Here is an 18231-nt window from a genome sequence, read left to right as displayed (position 1 = left end):
CCTAAAGACAAGACAAGAATAAAAATGCAGATGTAGAGAACAGACTTGAGGACATGGGGTGATGGGGGGAAGGGGAAGCTGGGGTGAAGTGAGAGAGTAGCGTTGACGTATACACACTACCACATGTAAAACAGATGACTAGTGGGAAGCTGCTGCATAACACTGGGAGGTCAGCTCAGTGATGGGTGATAACTCTGAGGGCTGGGGTAGGGAGGGTGGGAAGGAGTCGCGGAAGGGAGGGACTACAGATGATGCACTTTGTTGTACAGCAAAAACCGGCACAACAGTGTAAAGCAATTATGTTCCAATAAAGAGAAAAAAAATAAAAAATAAAAATAAGATAAAATAGGTGGCAGATATTAAATACCTAATGCTGTGCCCAACATAGAGCGAACTGGCAATAATTGTTAGTCATTGTCTGTATCCCTTTCTCCCTTCATAATTTGGGGGTATCATTCTGGTATCAACTACTGCACAATTATTTCCCTCCAAATTTTAGGAGTAAATAGAGTCTTTTCGTGTTACTGGGCTTTGCCTTCTCTCTGCTTCTCTTTATTTTGTGTAGCTTCCTCTGTTGTCAAGCTACCACTTCAACTCATTTTAATTCAAACAGAGCAGTGCATAGAAGCAAAGATGAGTAAACACAAAAGTCTACCTTCATCCAGTGGGGGCAAATGAAAATAAAACAATAACTGTAATTGCATGCGCCAGTACAGTCAGTGCAGTAAGAGAGGGGGTTGAGAAGCAAACAAGACCACACCTAGTTTAGAAAGAGATTCCATGTTGCCAGGTTGATTTCCTATAGACATCCTTATCCCTTGTTCTAAATTGATGATGTGAAATCTAGGCAGCTGAGTTTCATATAATTGTTTGTAAATTTAGAGTGAACAGACTCTGAATTGGAACCCTTGGAGGGAACTTTTTGAATAAAATCATGAGAACACAAGTGCCTGGGTTTGGTAGCCTTCAGATTTATTTTTTCTTGCCGTCTTGTGTTGTTCCATCCTGGCTATGATCCGTTTGGCTGTGGCTTCTGGATAGCTTAGTTCCAGACAGGTGGCTGTTACTAGACATAGGTCATGTGTTCGTGAAACGCGTGCTCCACACTCGTACACGTACACACGCAGGGGGTTCCTTTCTCGCCACAACTGAAGGAGTAGTAGACTGAGCGTGAGGGAAGGGAGACAGTGGCAAGCAGAAGGGAACACAGAGGACTCTGGAGGAATTTTAATTCCACTGTGACTCCTGCCACCCATCTGCCTCTTATAAGACTACTGCCAGGAAGCTATTGGAAAAAGCTTTGAAATTGTGAGCCTGGGAAAAATCCCTTGCTAATGCATTTTTGAACAAGGTGGAGCATAGATCAGTGGCAGGACAGCTACACTTCAAATTATTTCATTCCAGTATAAAACAGACTCCTCTGACTTCAGTGTAAGCACTAGAGGTGCTCTTCACTCCCTGATACCTGATTGCGGAGACAGTGGGAAACGGGTGAAAGACTGCTCCCCGCTGCTTCCTGTGTTGTCTTTTCTAAATCTGTTGAAGTAGCTTCCTCCTGCATGTTTTCCACGGAGATATACCAAGCCTGCTTTTACTCTCTCCTCTGCAAAGTAAGGGATATTATGGATAGGGGTATTTAAACCCACATATTTTCAGGTGTTCTAGATTATTTTCCATGTTTAAGAATCTCCTTTGAAATTCCAAATGTGGGGGGTGTTATTAATGATTCCCTTCCCCCAGGGAGATGCCTGAAAGTCATTGAGTGTCTCTACTAAAGGAGACAGAGACGGCACCTTTCTAGCACTCAGCCTGGCCTTCTCTGAATAGGACTCTGACGTGCACACGTTCCAGCAAGCCTCACCCCTTCCAACATATGGAAGATAGTTCTCAACATGGTCTTTTGTTCCAGGGCACGCGTAATGTTTCCAAGTTCAACTCCAGGGGCAGCCCTGTGGTCCCAGGAAGGGTACACTTGACCTCAGTTTTCCCTTTTCTCTCCCAAGGCAGGGATACCTGTGCCATTTAGCAAGTCTCCTTTCTTCCTTCCCCACCTTCCACTCTCTGTTTGTTTAATACTCCTTGATGTAGGGGCACAGACTTTTATTCACATGCTTTGGGACAGATGCAATTTGGAATTAAGAACTTTAAACCTTTTTGAAAGGTATTCAAGTACATAAATCATATATTACATTATATCACCTCTGGGTGTATGTGACACAGTCCCTAATCAAATATGCTAATATTCCTTTAGCAAAATGTTCAAATGGTCACGCTACAAGGGATAAAGGCAGACATAAGTAGCATCACATTCATTCAGATCAGATTTTGCTGCCAAACATTATGAAAAAAACTTTAGGCTTCCAAAGCTTTTTTAGGTTTCAGAATTGCAAATAGTTCTAGTATGGGAACAAAGAAACCTGTTCCTTAATACCTGAGTAAATTGGTTAAAATACTAACAAGGATTGAAGGACTCTGGATATATCTGAATATTTTCCCATTAAAATAATCTCTCCCAAACTTTATTTTTCATTTTTTGGAAAATACAGAAAACCATTAAAAAGTTAAAAAGTCACTCACAATACTTAACTATTTAAAAACCTACAATATGAGGTGACAGTTGCACATTATCTGTGAATCTACTAAAAAACCATTGAATTGTACACTTTAAAGGGGTGAATTGTGATGTATGTAAATTATATCTCAGTAAAGCTATTGAAGAAAAGGTATATAGATTAAAAAGAAAAAGAAATCTATGCTACCTTCTTCAATTCCATCTTTCTTTATACCCCCCACCCCCACCCCCAGATAACTGAATTTATATCTGCCAATTTTTCATATGCTTATCCCAACATTTCTATATACACAGAAACCACAGATATGTATGTATATCTGCACTTATTTTCTTTTTTGGACAAAATTCAGATCACACTCTCCATAGATCTGCATCTGCTGTTTTTAATTTAACACCATACTGCAGGCATATTTCTAAGGCAGCATATGTAAAGCTCTTTCATTGTTTATAATGACTGCCTAGTATTCTGTTGTGTGGATATATTATAATTTATATATCCTGTTCCCCATTAAAAACGTTTAAGTGCTGAGTTTCTTGCTATTACAAGCAATACTGCAGTGAACTTTAACATTAGAAATGTTTTAGGTAACCAGGTATTGCTACTGCAGGGTAGATTTCTAGAAATGGGATTTGGGGGTTATAGAGTGTTGAAACCTTAACAGATTCCACCAAATTGCCTGACAAAACAGTTTCTCCAATTTACAATCCATAGTGAATGAGCAAACCTCATATCCTTACCTGCACTAGATGTTTTCACAATTGAAACATTTTGCCCAGCATTTACTTAAACCAAGGAACTCCTCTTACTGTTTCATTAAAAGGATTAGAATTATCTGGAAATTCTTTCTAGAATTACCTCTAAAGTACATAGTGCGTGTGCAGTCAAAATCTGACCTGTGGACTACTTGTACCAGAATCTCCTTGGGGTGCTTTTCAGAATGAAAATTCCTGCTTCCAGTGAGACCTATGGAGTCCAATGCACAAAAAGTAGAGGCTAGGCGGTGGTGTGCTAGCGCTGGTTCATATTAACCAGTAAGAGCCAATTGTTAATTTTCAGATATTTAGTGAGCTGATTGTTAAGTATAGCCGTGATTAAAAATAAAGGCAATAAATACTCAAAGGCCATCATCCCCTAATTGTTTTACTACCTTTACTATTATCTCTGCTTTGGAGGGTGTTTACGTCTGTTGTATCTGTGTGGTGGAAATACTATAAAATGGTGTGTTGATGGCACATCTCTTTCCAACCCAGTGTTCAGTAATGTCACACTGGTAGCTTGAAATCGATCGTAGTGGGAAAATTTACACCATTGAAACTGACAAGTGCTACAAATCAGTGCTTCATAAATTATTCCTTGGTTGTTTAGATTTAAGAAAACAATGAGAAGGATGTAGTAATGCAGATTACTGTAAATAGCCAAACATTTTGAGGAAATATTTTTTTCAGTATTCAAAAGCTACTATCCATTACTGCAAAGATTTTGCTCACTTTGTTGATAAGCAAGTGCTGTTCCAACATACATCTTTGTTGTTTCAGTAAACAAGAATATCAGCAGACATTCTTGTCTGAACAACTCACTCACCAATTATAACCATAGGTTGGCTAAGGAAGAATTCAGCAAAAATTAAGGAAATAGCTCTTTCTCCTTCTAAGAGGCATTCATTTAGACATGGTGGCGGTGAGCTTTGCAGTATCCGAGGGGAGAAAGCAAAAATAAAGAAGGATCCCTAGAAGAGCACGAAGCCCCACCTCACTGAACTCCTATCAGATTAGACTTTCATGTGAGTGAGAAATAAACTTTCTATCTGGTTTTAAAAAAAACAAAGCAAAACAAAATTAAGGAAATAATTCTGTGAAATTCAACTGGTTATACGGAATTTATGATAAAGAATATTACTTTTTTTTTGTAAATTGTGTCCTACACATCTTTTGTATTAGTGAAAACTATAATAAATGCGTATTTACACACACATGCATATTTTTTTCAGAGAGCCTGTGTGTTACCAGCATACCACTGAGCCCAGGATTCTGAAGTTTTAACAAGCTCCCCAGTTGATTTTTATGCAAACTAAAGTTTGACAATTGAGGCTCAAATTTTCCTAGAGGATTGAAGTTACTTCTACAGTTTTTTTTTTCTTGTTTTTTTTTTTTTACTGTACTACAGGTGTGTCAGGGAAATCGGGGGCTTGAGACACAAGCAGAATACTTTGCATTTATCAAAATAAGTATAATTAAGTCACAGTTCTCCTAAGAAAAGGGATGCTTTGAAAGAAGAAAATGTATTTAATTACTGTCTGCTTATCCTAGCACTTATTTCACTTAGAAATTTGAAGGAAAGTTTACATTTATTATCAACTTTTTCACAAAATTTGGTGTTTGAATTTTAAAATGCTAATCTACTATTATGGTGGAAGACACTTAATAGTGCATATATGACTTCCTTGTACACACTGTTCGTATGTAGGGGTGCAAGTGTTCCTTCTTGACACTTAATCTAGATAAACCTTTTTGAAGAATGAGCAAAAATGTTATATGCTTCCATTTTTTTTAATTTTTGGTTTTTAGGTGGAATATATAGGGTGAGAGGGACTAGAAGTGAGAGAAAAGCAGAGACCATGAGACCAACTCTGAGAGAGAAATGATTGGCAAGAAGGTAACATTCAACCTGCATGAAATTCCATAGTCTCTTAGGGCATTTCAGATAAAGGAAAGAGATTGCAACATGGATGAAAAGGCATTGTTGAAAAGGAAACCATAACTTTTATTTTCTATTCTTCTGAAAAGAGTAAAAACCATAGATCTTCATATATGTGCTAATTCATTTCTTAAATTATTTATTTATTGGCTGAGTTGGGTCTTTGTTGCTATGCATGGGCTTTCTCTAGTTGTGGTGAACAGGAGCTATTCTTCGTTGTGGTGCTTGGGCTTCTCATTGCGGTGGCTTCTCTTGTTGCAGAGCATGGGTTCTAGGTGCACAGACTTCAGTAGTTGTGGCCCATGGGCTCTAGAGCACAGGCTCAGTGGTTGTGGCTCATGGGCTTAGTTGCTTTGTGGCATGTGGGATCTTCCCAGACCAGGGATTGAACTCGTGTCCCCTGCATTGGCAGGCGGATTCTTAACCACTTTGCCACCAGGGAAGCCCCTGTACTAATTCATTTTTAAAGCACTTGTTTTTAACCCCAGAGACTGAGTCTTTGGGGTGATAGAAGGAGAAGAGTGTGACCGGAAGGGATCATCTAGCCCAGCCCCTCCGTTTTACAGAAATGGAAATCGATACTCAGAAAGGTTAAGTGACTTGCCTGAGGTGGTATAGCTACTAGTCCAGTGGCATTAAAAACTAAAAGAATTTAATTTGTGTTGAATTTCTAATTTGTAGTTGTTCAAAGTTCATGTCCTAATTATATAAGAAAATAATGGAGTCAGTCCTTCTGAAACTCCTTTGAACCACTAAGAATGAAGAGGAATGAAATCATCCTTGCACAACAGAATAAATGAGTAAAGATTGGAGTTGTTTACCTCATCTCATTTATGTCTTTTTATTCTGATGTGTGAAGGAATCCACTTCTGTTATGCAGGGATGTTTCTACACTAGGTTGCTTGATAATCCCACTGATTTCAGAAGAATGATTAGAGGATGTTCTTCATGTTCTTCTCTAACCTTCATTATACACAAGCAGCTTGTTGTGAGTCATGGGAATGATTTTAGGACTATTCAGTGCCTCTCAAGTGATCCAAAGGAAGCCTATTATCCTGCAATATTTTTTTTGGCGTTTGCCAGCCTCGTCACATGAATGTAAACTTCCTGAATTTCAGTTTTTTTGTTAATCATCTTCAGTTTGGAAGACTAATGGTCCTTATTCAATTCATTCATTCCATCAGACACCTGTTTATTTTAATACCTAAATATGGTCATTAAGTATCAGGAATTGCATTTTCATTCATTTGGTTATAAGAAGATATGTAGAGCACAGCAGTATTATTGCTTTTTAATGAATATATTCAGAATGTTCTTTATTGCCTAAAATGTATTTTTTGGAACAGTGTAACATTGAGCAATATAATATTTAGCTTTTTCTTTTTTTTATTGGAAATAAATTTAATTTTTTAATTTTCAGTATTCAGGGATATGACATCTAATACTTTGTCTTATTTTGTTCACTGCTTTTATTTTTAATTTTTTATTTTTTACTTATACAGTAAACTGCATATATTTAGAGTGTACAGTTTGGTATCCTAATCTCCCATTTAGCATAAGTGATGTCTTTTAGGGAAAAAAAACTTTCCCTAATACTATTTAGTTTCTCACATTTCACTTTTATTTTCTAGCTTTTTTTGAGACAGCCTGATACTTTACCTTCTTTGCCCTTCGGCAGCTCATGCTTTCTTAGTCACCCATAATTATTAACTCCTTTTTTGAAGCTGGTCAAGGTACATAGTCATTAACTATTACTTTCATTTAAATGAATAGCAGATAATATTTTATTTTTTTGAACCAAAAGAAATTAAGAGGAGAAATAAAGTTACTCGCCCATAGGCTCACATCAGAATTAGGAGGTCCAAGGCATTTTTTCACACACTCCACAAATACTCAGGCTAGTTTCTGCACCCTGTCCTTCACTGCTCCCCTCATTGCTTTGGCGTGTTTACGTTTGTTTACTGTGTTCTTGGAATTCTGGTAAAAGACAGAAGTCATTAGAAAAGCTAGGATTTGTACATTCCATTTCCTGTTTACTATTTGTACATTGCATTTCTATTCATTCCTTTTTATGTTAGTTGACTATCTTACTTGTAAAATGCAAGAGATACTGTAAATAAATACATGACCAAAAAGACATTTGATGAAAACCATTCAAATATAACATTTAATGACATTTATAAAATAATTCTGGGCTTCCTAGGTGGCATAGTGGTTGAGAATCCGCCTGCCAACGCAGGGGACATGGGTTCAATCCCTGCTCCAGGAAGATCCCACATGCCGCGGAGCAACTAAGCCCGTGTGCCACAAAAAAAATTAAAAAAATAAATAAATATAAAATAATTTTGTTAGAAAAATAAAATCCAACCTTCCTTAGGCCTGGAAGAGACCCTTCTAACCTCCCTCTTTCTTCCAGTTGAAACAATACTCTCCTCTTCATCCAATTTGGAAACCCTTTATCCTGCTCCCCATTGCTTCTCATTCTATATTAATTCTTTTCTCCATCTTTGAAAATTTTTCAGAGCCTGTCTTCTTGTAGCGGTATCTCCCCTCCCCCACACTTTTCTAGCTCCATTTCTTTGCAAGTATTCCTTATCCTTGTTTCCCCAATTTAAGTGTAATGTATCACCTATAATAACAGAAAGGAGAATAAAATCTGAGCAGTAACTGCAGACCCTTCTAAATGAACCCTTTATCTTGCATTATGAAGATTTGCTTAAGATCTCAGGGAATTTTGAGAGATAATTTGGGTCACTGAGAGATTTCAGTGTTTTCCATACTACTTCTCAACTCACAAGTGCTTTATAAAAATTACTTTATTAATCCTCATACCACATTACAACGTAAACATATTGAATGACTGAAATTAATGCTAAATCAAATATATGAGCTATAATATTCAAAGTTTATTTCCTAATTAATACCAAGGACTATATGCATGTGTCATTATATGTAAATTAGATACTCTGGATTTATTTTTTCATTGAAGAACCAAACAGTAACGATACTATACAGTACAATAACGATATAGTATTTTAAGTTAATGAAGATAATTGGGTTGAAAATACAGCCACTGATTTTAAGTTGAGCTTCGAAAAACATATATTCCAATTAAATTACAACTTTTTCAGAATACCAACTTTGAACTTTCAAAACAAAATAGGATGGTATTTCTGCTAGGTTACCCTCTCTTTGCTTATCATTCATGAGCACTTAGAGGTTTAAGTTAGATAAAAGAGGGAGAATACATTGTTGCACAAAGTAGTTGAGAATGCCAAAGGGGGTGAAAGCTAAACCTTTTATGTATATAAAATATACTCTCAGGACAATGCAAAAATTAATAATAGAGAATTTTATATGAGAAATATGATTTTTAACTTTATATTTCAAATTGAATTTAAAAGTTTCTTTGATTAAAACTATTAAAGTTCCTTTGCATTCCATTACTTATTCTTCTAGTACCTTTTCTGTGGTTCTAGACTTTTGCAGTTACATTCTGCCCTCAGTAAGAAGAGACAATAATTGGGAGAACGCAAAAGAAAATTTAGACTTTCACTTAAAAAATGGATATATATTAAAAACTGAGATGCAGAATTAAAAAGGTGGTCGATAGGACTTTTCACTGAAAGGGGAAATAATAGAATATCTCTTAATAACCAGTTATAATATTTTAAAACTGCCAACCAAAGCCTATGAAGCTGGTGGACAAGCTAGTTAAAGGTGGCAAAAGACAGCACCTTCAGAAAGACAAATAGATGTTTAAATATGCCATGTACACAAAATAAAAATTTAAAACAATGCCTCAGGGAGGGGCCGCTAGTGGAGGGTTTTTGCTTGTTGAGCTGGGTGCTGGTTATAGGAGCGTGTTAGTTTTCTTAAAATTCCTGAAGCTGATTTGTGCACTTTTCTGTATATTGTAGTTCAACAAAAAGTTCAAAAAGCGATCATTAATTTAAAAACTCTGTGCCATGTTTTTAAAAATTCTGTATTTACCTGGAATTGGTGGGGTTTTGTCTTTTAATTTTACTTCCTTAGAAGTATGATTCTGGAGCAGGCTCATAATTCTGAGAGAAGAAACAATGTAAATCATAAGCTTCACCAGAATTCGTTTCTTTTGCATTCATAAAAGATGGAAAGAGGAAAGTGCTCTGACATTAGTCCTGTCGTAACATTCTCCACACACTGAGCGATTATAAAAGCTCATTGGTGAGCCTGCCTGCCTGCCTTCCATTTGATCTCTTTTGGGAACAGCATAGGCCATCATTTGTGAAAGTCTTCTTCTTGCAGGATGGATAAATGCATTTTCTCTTCCTTGCCACAAGACAAATGGAAGCTAGTAATTTCTAGTCCCACAGCAGTGAATACAAAATCAAAAGAGGCTAACTCACTGCAGTGACAGCTTCAAAAGGAATTCTTTTTTGAAGATTTTTTTTTTAGGTGGTAGTGCTGGTTTATTTAGCACCGAGGTTTGTCTGCTAAGCCAGCTTTCAGCAGCCTCCAGGAAAACCTGTGTGCAGTTTGTGTCCTGTATCAACAGTGCCCCTATTTCAGTTATATTTGCTAAGCAGATACACGTTAGCCGTGACAGCTTAAGGTGTTAGTGCTTTTTGAGTGGAGACTATTTTATATCAATATATCTGTAACTGGAGCATCCTGATATGAAAGTATGCTTTCAGTGATTTCTCTAGGAGAAATTTGGTGACTGAGAATTTGTTTTGAGAAAACTCTAACAAAAAAACTTTAAAATATGCATCTTCTGGTTAATTTGGAGTACTGTTAAGTGACAGTAGGACCTACATTTATAATCCAGTGGTACCAAAAAACAATAGAGGAGCTGTGTCTTACCTTCATTAAAACCAGATTTCATCACTGTGCCTGTGCCCAGAGTGAACACAAGACCCAGATCCGCTGTTTCCTCGTGGTTTCCTATTTTCCTCTTGTGCTTGTGTCCATCTCTCTGCTGCTGCTGCAGGGTTTCAAATGTACAGAAATAACCTTTTTTATATAACAACATAGGCCAACTATATAGAAATAACATTTTTTTTAAAACAACATGGCCCAGCTGACGAAACTGACAGCAATCTGCTCCAATGCCAAGAAAACTGACTGTGTTCGATCTATTAAGAGACCTCACTCTCCACTCTCCTGCGGGATTTTTCCAAGCAATTTTGACTATATGAAATTTTTCCTGAGTATAGAAATGAATCCCCAAGTAATCTGTTCTTTGTCACCTTGGGAGCTATGATTTAATCTCAGCAAAACATCATCTGCCCCATTAATTTAATATTCTTAATTCAGAACAAAGAACCATAAGGTAAAGGTCAAACCAGCTTAATAGTCAAATAGTTACTACAAAATCTATGTACATATATTATTGAAAAATTATTGGTGTATATTATATCCTTAATTCATTCTTGTTTGTTAAGATAGGCAGAAAAAGGAAGGTGGTCTTTAAATTGTGTTCAGAACACTCTGAGAGGGTGGAAAGGTATGATACAGTTTACTATTTGCTCACAAATTTCCTAAAATAAATTTTTTTAAATTTATTTTATTTTTTATATATTGGCTGCATTGGGTCTTCGTTGCTGTGCACTGACTTTCTGTAGTTGCAGAGAGCGGGGGCTACCCTTCACTGCAGTGCGCGGGTTTCTCATTGTGGTGGCTCCTCTTGTTGCGAAGCACGGGCTCTAGGCGCGCGGCCTTCAGTAGTTGTGGCGTGTGGGCTCAGTAGTTGTGGCTCACGGGCTATAGAGCGCAGGCTCAAGTAGTTGTGGCACACAGGCTTAGTTGCTCCACAGCATGTGGGATCTTCCCAGGCCAGGGCTCAAACCCATGTCCCATGCATTGGCGGGTGGATTCTTAACCACGGTGCCACCAGGGAAGCCCAAAATACATTTTTATTATTAAACATGTTTCTTCTTTGTTTTTCATAAGCCTCGGCAATGGTTCCATAGGTGCTTTTTCAGTACTTCCATAAGGAAAGGATCCATCATCTAAAACTGTGGGTGGGACAGTAGATAATGGGTGTGCTTTATCCTTCACCTTTATCTTCTGAGGAGAGTGCATTGAATTGAAATCCACTCTACAACCGTCTTTCTGAAGGACTTTTCCAGTTAATGGGATGTAGTTTATAACAACACACTGGTTTCCTCAGGATCGATGATTAACCATTTTTTTTTTATTGAAGCAGGAAACAACCAGGACAAGATGAGCTCATGAAGTGTATCTCTTGAGGGAAAGATTAGGAGAGACAGCAGACTTCTAAGGACCTAAGATGTAATAGGTCATTATCATGCATTATTCCACATACTTACCTTACTACTTAGCTGTGAATCCAAGCAGGAACTAAAAGCTGTTATTAGAAAAGCAAGCTAAATAGTATGGAATGGATAACCTCATATCCCATGCATTCACCTCCCATTAAGAAAAATGAACTTCCTACTTAAGTGGATATCCTTAAGTACCACTGGTTGCTTATCAGTTCTTGCTTAATTTTTTTATTTTAGCTTCAGGACATTTCATAGATAAAATGCTTTGGAAGTCTCTAAGAAATAAAACTCTTCTTTTACATAAATAATGTTTACTGATTACTAATATTTGAGAATTAGCTTTGATACCCAGGTGTGTCACCAGTTAGCTGAATTACTTTGGCCGACACTCAATCTCGGGAGCCTCTTTTCCTCGTCTGTAAAGTGGAAGGGTTGAACTTCATTATCTCCAGGGTCCCTTCCAATTCTGAAATTCTGTAAGTCTATGTATTTGATAAAATACCTTGCTGTGGTTATACATCTCTGCGTAAGCAGAGGAGAGCAATTTCTCAAAAAAGGGAAGCTGAGAGAGGTCATCCAGTTTTCATCTTATTCAAGATTAGATTTGGATTGAATGCTATTTTCAAGTTTCATCCAGGGTCTGGAAACACTGTTCCTTTCATTATCAGGCTACTCTCTAGAAGTCTTACCACTCCACCAACAGTACTGCAGTACCCTCCTATGCCATGATGTACTTCTAAGGCATTATTAGACTTGTTTTACATTTCTTTTTACAAATGATTCTTTTAATGTTTTCACAGTTAATACCTTTCCCATTACAAAAGCTTCTAGTACATACATATAACATTATAATGGACTGTAATTAATGACATAAAATGAAATATACCTCCCAATGTCATCTGATATCTATCTAATAAATGAAGTTCCATCACCATATCTGGAAATCAGTCAGGCTGAAAGTATTTCTTACTGAAAGAAACAGCAGTCATGAAAGATCCTTTTAACAGAGTAATCTTGAGTTCAATCCTCTGTAAATACAGAACATTAATAGCTAAAAGTCAAGTATTCACCAGTGTACCTTGGAGAGAGAGTACACCTATAGCCCAATATAGTAAAAGAACAATTTGTTTTTGAAGAAGACAACTAAAATAAAGTAAAGATACCTGGAAAGAAGAGCTTTCAGGATTTTTCCATGATGATAGCTGTACAGGATAAGTGAATAAATGTAGACTAGAAGAACAATTTCAATATCAGTATAAAAATTGCCTCACTCTTTTTCTACAAATATAGCATCCTGTTGAACTAACTTCTGCTAGCCCAGAACTCAGAAAGAAGCAGGTATCTTGAGTCCAATCAAGGGGAGCTTTATTACTGAAAATCATGAAAGTACTTTGAAACAATGCATTATCAACTTCTTCGTGGTCCTACGGTCCCTAATCCAAGAATTTCATTTTAGCCAGACCGTGATGTTTATGTCTGCCTAAAATTTCACTGTATCACTGATGACTCTGCTCTGTAGCTACCTAGTTCATACCTTTCTGAATCAGCATTTCTATTTCCATTTTGAAAATATCTATTTTGTGCAATATCTTCAACATACCATTTCAATTCTAATTCCTTTTTTTTAACTGTCTCCTTACTTATTTAATATTCCCATGTTTTCCTCCTTTTTTCTACTCCTGTTATTAAGTTGGAAAAATTTAATGTGCTTCAGCTTCTTCAGTAAAAGAAATTCCTGATCTATACCTATGAAAATGTATTTCTTAAAAGTAAAATATTCATGTGTGGAAATTTTTTGGAACCTACCAATAAAAAGAATAATGATAATAATAACTAATATTTATTGTATTTTTTCCTATGCTTTAAATAGAGTGCTACGTTCTTTACATAGATTGTCTTACTTATAGACCTGAGTTTCTTAGTGGTATCAATATTGATCACACTAATCTACCAAATATTAAATATATAACTTTCTAGGTCCTACTCATTTTAAAGGAGCTCAGTGAGCACCTAGTTGAAACTGGTGATTATCTTGTAAGGCAGTATGGTCAAATAACTGGGTGTGATGAAAATGTAAAGATTGGGACTTCCCTGGTGGCACAGTGGTTAAGAATCCGCCTGCCAATGCAGGGGACACAGGTTCGATCCCTGGTCCTGGAAGATCCCACATGTCACAGAGCAACTAAGCCCGTGTGCCACAACTACTGAGCCTATGTGCCACAACAACTGAAGCCTTCATGCCTAGAGCCCATGCTCCGCAGCAAGAGAAGCTCTGCTTGCCTCAACTATGGAAAGCCCGTGCACAGCAACAAAGATCCAACGCAGCCAAAAATTAAATTAATTAATTAATTAAATTAAAAAAAAAAAGAAAATGTAAAGATCAATTCCAAACTTTCCACCCAACAAATCTTACATATTTTACATTGGAAATGTACAATATTGATGTTGAAATATAAATCAAGGAAATAGTCCTCACTTCCTCTTCTACCTTTCATTCAGACAAATTCAATCCTGTAATTTCAGGACATTTTAGTTGTTTCACTTATTACTAGCCAATCTTTATTTAAGCTGTGGGATTCCATTTCTCTGGTCTTCTGCCCTGAATTAATTTTTCCATCTATTTCCTCTCCTCTCTTCTGTTTAGTTTCATTCTAGTCTAGTCACAGAATTAGTCTTTTCAACTAGCTTTTTCATCCAGCATATGATTTTGATACTCTGAAGTTCATTTTCTGTACGTTTCTTAACTATCTCAGTTCTGATTTCATTTTTTCATCTTATGTGGTAAAATATTAGCAGAAGCAGTGATGTGTTTCTTTATGATAATAAACCTTTAAAGTGCCATCCATTTTAAGAGACAGATTTCATTTATAGCCTGGTGAATTGAAATGAATTAATTCTTATGAGGCTTCATATCTTGTGGCTGAAGCACTGTGTTACAATAGAAGGGCAAGCAAAGTCAGAGCGCACTGGAAATCATCAGTAAAATATGCAAAACTAGCTGAAGTTTCTGAATTCACTAGAAGTAAGATCGATGTGGAGGTTATGGAAATAATAATGCATCACTATGGCAAGGATCATGTTGAAGTTAAAAGGTCATAATGTTCACACCAAACACTAGGCTGAAATATGCTTCTCTCCAAAGCTGCCACTTGCTATAGGAATAGCTGTGGATCCCAGAGCCCTCCAGACCTCCAGACAGCCTTGTCTGAGGGATCTAGTTGCTCCTGCTAGGACTTCTCACTGTGTGTATGTGCAAACACATGGGCTCTTTAGGTCCACCTGCAGAAAGTCAAACTAGAAGAAATCACAGTGATTTACAATAATAAAATTTGATTTTGAAATAATGAATGTATGAAATAGCAATTGACTCAAACACTGTCTAAAATGTATATGAATATGTTTGTAAGTATTTACTTTGTGGTAACTCCTAGAATTTTGCTTAACTAAAATATTGTCCTTAAAATGTTTGTTTATCCATTACTAAGTAACAGAATTTCCTCGTCACACAGTTAGTATCGTAACTCTGTTACCCCATGGGTAAATAATGATGGTAATCTAAAGTGTAAAGCATAATGTCTGCACACTCATACACACAGGCACACATGCACACAGCAGTTTTTAGAATGCCTCATTTTTTGTTGACTCAGTGGATCAAATTGACATGGTAAATATGATGTAAACAAATTTTTTCATCCATGACTAAGAAACTCTATTTAGTGTGGTTTTTAAGTGTATTCCTTCACTAATTTTCCTTCTGTATATTTTGATTTGTGGAGCTTTTTATAAAACAGGTAAGATTTTCACTTTAAATCTTCGTATATTCACTGGCCCTTTACCCGTATAACATTTACATTCTCTAAGACAAAACCTAGAGTCTCTGAAATTCAGTTTTCCCAAAATCAGTATGTTATAATACATTAAGTCAGAAGTTGAGTATATTTTTCTCCAGAATGTGCTGAACATCTCATATTACTACTTGAGTTTTTAGCTGACGTTATGATTGTGTGGTATCCTTGACTTTCTTACAGAATATGGCATGTAGTTGATAAACATGTGGAATCAAAAGAAAACCAGGTACTTTATCTTTGCCCAGGAGTGGTGAAGCTGTGGCTCACTTTTAAATCTCTACAGGGAAGCAAATAGACAACAATTACATAGAAATTATTTAACTCGCTATTTGCTATTGTTTAATTTGGAGAAACCTTTGATGTGTGCTTAGAAAATATCTTCAAATTAAAATTTGTCTTTGACTTATTTTCATGCTTTTCTTTGAGTAAAAATCTCAATTTAGACAATCTAATAAAGAACATTATCTAACAGAAAGATGCCTTGTTACTGGCAATAGCTGGCATATTACTATTAGTAACATTCCTGCTACTCTTAATTTGGTGACACATTTCAGCTTTAATGATAAATTTATTTAATAGTTCATGAAAGTGTTAATTAACATGTATTTTTCCCATTTACTTTTTTTTAAGTCATGGTAAAGAATATCAACCAAGTTGGATATCAAAATGTTAGATATCAAAACTTGATTCTTTCAAGGCAAGGATATAATGTAAAAGCAAGAGACAGTTCCCATTGCACATAGAACTTTTTGCTTGGATGGACATTGTAGCAGGAAAAAAACTCTCACTTGGTATTGTTAATTAAAATAAAAAATTACAAAATCTGACATTCAGTAATTAGTGAGTAATCTGTAAGTGCCAGGTAATGTGTTAGGTGGACACCTTATGTGATCCTCTCCTCCACTGCTTAAAATCTTCCAATGACTTCTTTGCAGACAGAGAATAAAACCCAGGCTCTTAACACACTTCATGTGGCCTGGACAGTCTCCAGCCTCTGGGCCACCGTATCCTTCCTGGACCACAGTAGATAAAACAGCTACCGAGAGTCATATTATCCTGTTGAGTTCACTGTGTGACATTATCATGTTTATGTATTTGATGTTTTGTTTTTCCCTGTCTCACCTTCCCCATTTCCCTTTCTCTCCACTCCTGTTAGAGCATAAGCACCATGAGAGCAGGGAATTTGAACATGCTGTTTTTCACTGAATCCCCATTGTGTAGAGCAGTGCCTGAGTATAGCAGTTGCTCAGTGACTATTAAGTGAATGAATGGATGATTACCATTTCTCAAAATAGCCTTAGAAGATACGATATTTTTTATACACAGGAGAAATGTTTTCTGAAGATAACTAAGCTAATTAGGTGAGTCTCTGGAGTTTAGAATTCATTTGGTATGAATGAATGATTATACTTTTCGCTATTCTCTTTTGATTGGTGGAGATATTTAGGCAATTCTGGGTGAATTCAATGGCTAATCATTTTGAAAGTAGTACAGACGAAGCATATTTACTATTCTCAGTCAGTACGTTTAGGAAGACTTGTTCTCAAAAATAAAAAAATTTTAAAATAAATTTTAAAAAATACTCAGTTATCCTTTCTATATTTAAAAGCATAAGCAAAATTTAAGATAAACCTGTTGCTATTTATTGTTTTTGCTATTATTTTCTCTTCATGTATTTAAAACTCAATTGAAATGCAAAAAAAAAAAACTCCGTGAAAGTATTATGAAAATAGAATCTCACTGAAATTGATTTAGAAGATTGGATAAAGTCCCTTTGTAAAATGACAAAAAAAGTATTCAACTGATTAAATATAAAATTTTTATCATAGAATTTGTTTCTGTACAATTTTTGTTAAGATCAAGCTTAATACTGTGCAGAGACATTTCCTTTGTGTTTCATTACCAAAGTATTAAACATGATTTATTATATTTTCTTCCTAAATTTTATGTATGGTAAAGAAAAACATGTATCTTGTTAATTAAGTTATCTGTTATATATTTTTATGTGAAGCTACCTTTGCTTTTCTCATGAGAATTACAGATGAAGGGAAAATATTTTCTTTAAAAAATTACTGCCTGTGCTGCTATTTATTAGTATACTTCACTTCTTAATTCCTAATATAAATCTATCAATCTTGCTCACATATATGCAATAGTTATATTAAAAACAATAATTAAAGTTGAGATATAAAGTTTTATAATTACTTAGAATAAAATGTGAAATAGAATTTAACATATATAGGAATGGAAGGAATGAGCAAGTCTGAGTTACTATTCATGGTCTCTGTGGTTAGAGATCAGCAAGTTCAAAAGAGAAAAGAATTTAGATGGGCGATTTAAGTTTTTACCCTCCGAAAGTAGAAAACTTGGGGAAGACAAAGGAAGAAAGAAGAGAGGGGATTTGTAAGAGGTTTCTGAAGTGTCCTTGGCAAAGATGCAGATAATCAGCAGTCCTCCACTGAAGTTAGGGTGTAAATAGAGTGATCATCAGGTTCCTATTTAGAAGGTGGAAATGAACAAGGCTTAGAAACCAGATAAGGTGATTCCTATACATAAATCTGAGATATTACAGACTCTAAAAAATGATCATATCTTTAAAGCCCACATTATGGACCACTTCAATTTTCGAAAAGTAGTAAAGCTAGTCGTTGGAGCCCCATGGAACAAACCATTCAGTTCACGAACTTTTCTGGATGTTTCAACAATACAGATAATGCATCAAGAGCAGCTGCAGCTTTCTTCTGTGAGCTTATGACTAGTATTTAGTGTATCTGCAGGAAAGCAGATAACTGGTCAGTTTGGTGAGTCAAGAGAAAACTACAGACTGCTTGAAATGATAATTTTGTT

General features: G+C 35.9%; 1 protein-coding gene across 14 annotated transcripts in view; it reads left to right on the top strand.

Annotated features, from left to right (window-relative positions):
- PAM (peptidylglycine alpha-amidating monooxygenase) overlaps nucleotides 1-18231 on the top strand; it is a 275420-nt gene that overhangs the window by 192029 nt on the left and 65160 nt on the right. The gene's annotated exons all lie outside the window — the stretch shown is intronic.

The sequence above is a fragment of the Hippopotamus amphibius genome, chromosome 1, assembly GCF_030028045.1.
Source record: "Hippopotamus amphibius kiboko isolate mHipAmp2 chromosome 1, mHipAmp2.hap2, whole genome shotgun sequence".
Lineage (NCBI taxonomy): Eukaryota > Metazoa > Chordata > Mammalia > Artiodactyla > Hippopotamidae > Hippopotamus > Hippopotamus amphibius.
This window is presented reverse-complemented; position numbering and strand designations above follow the sequence as displayed.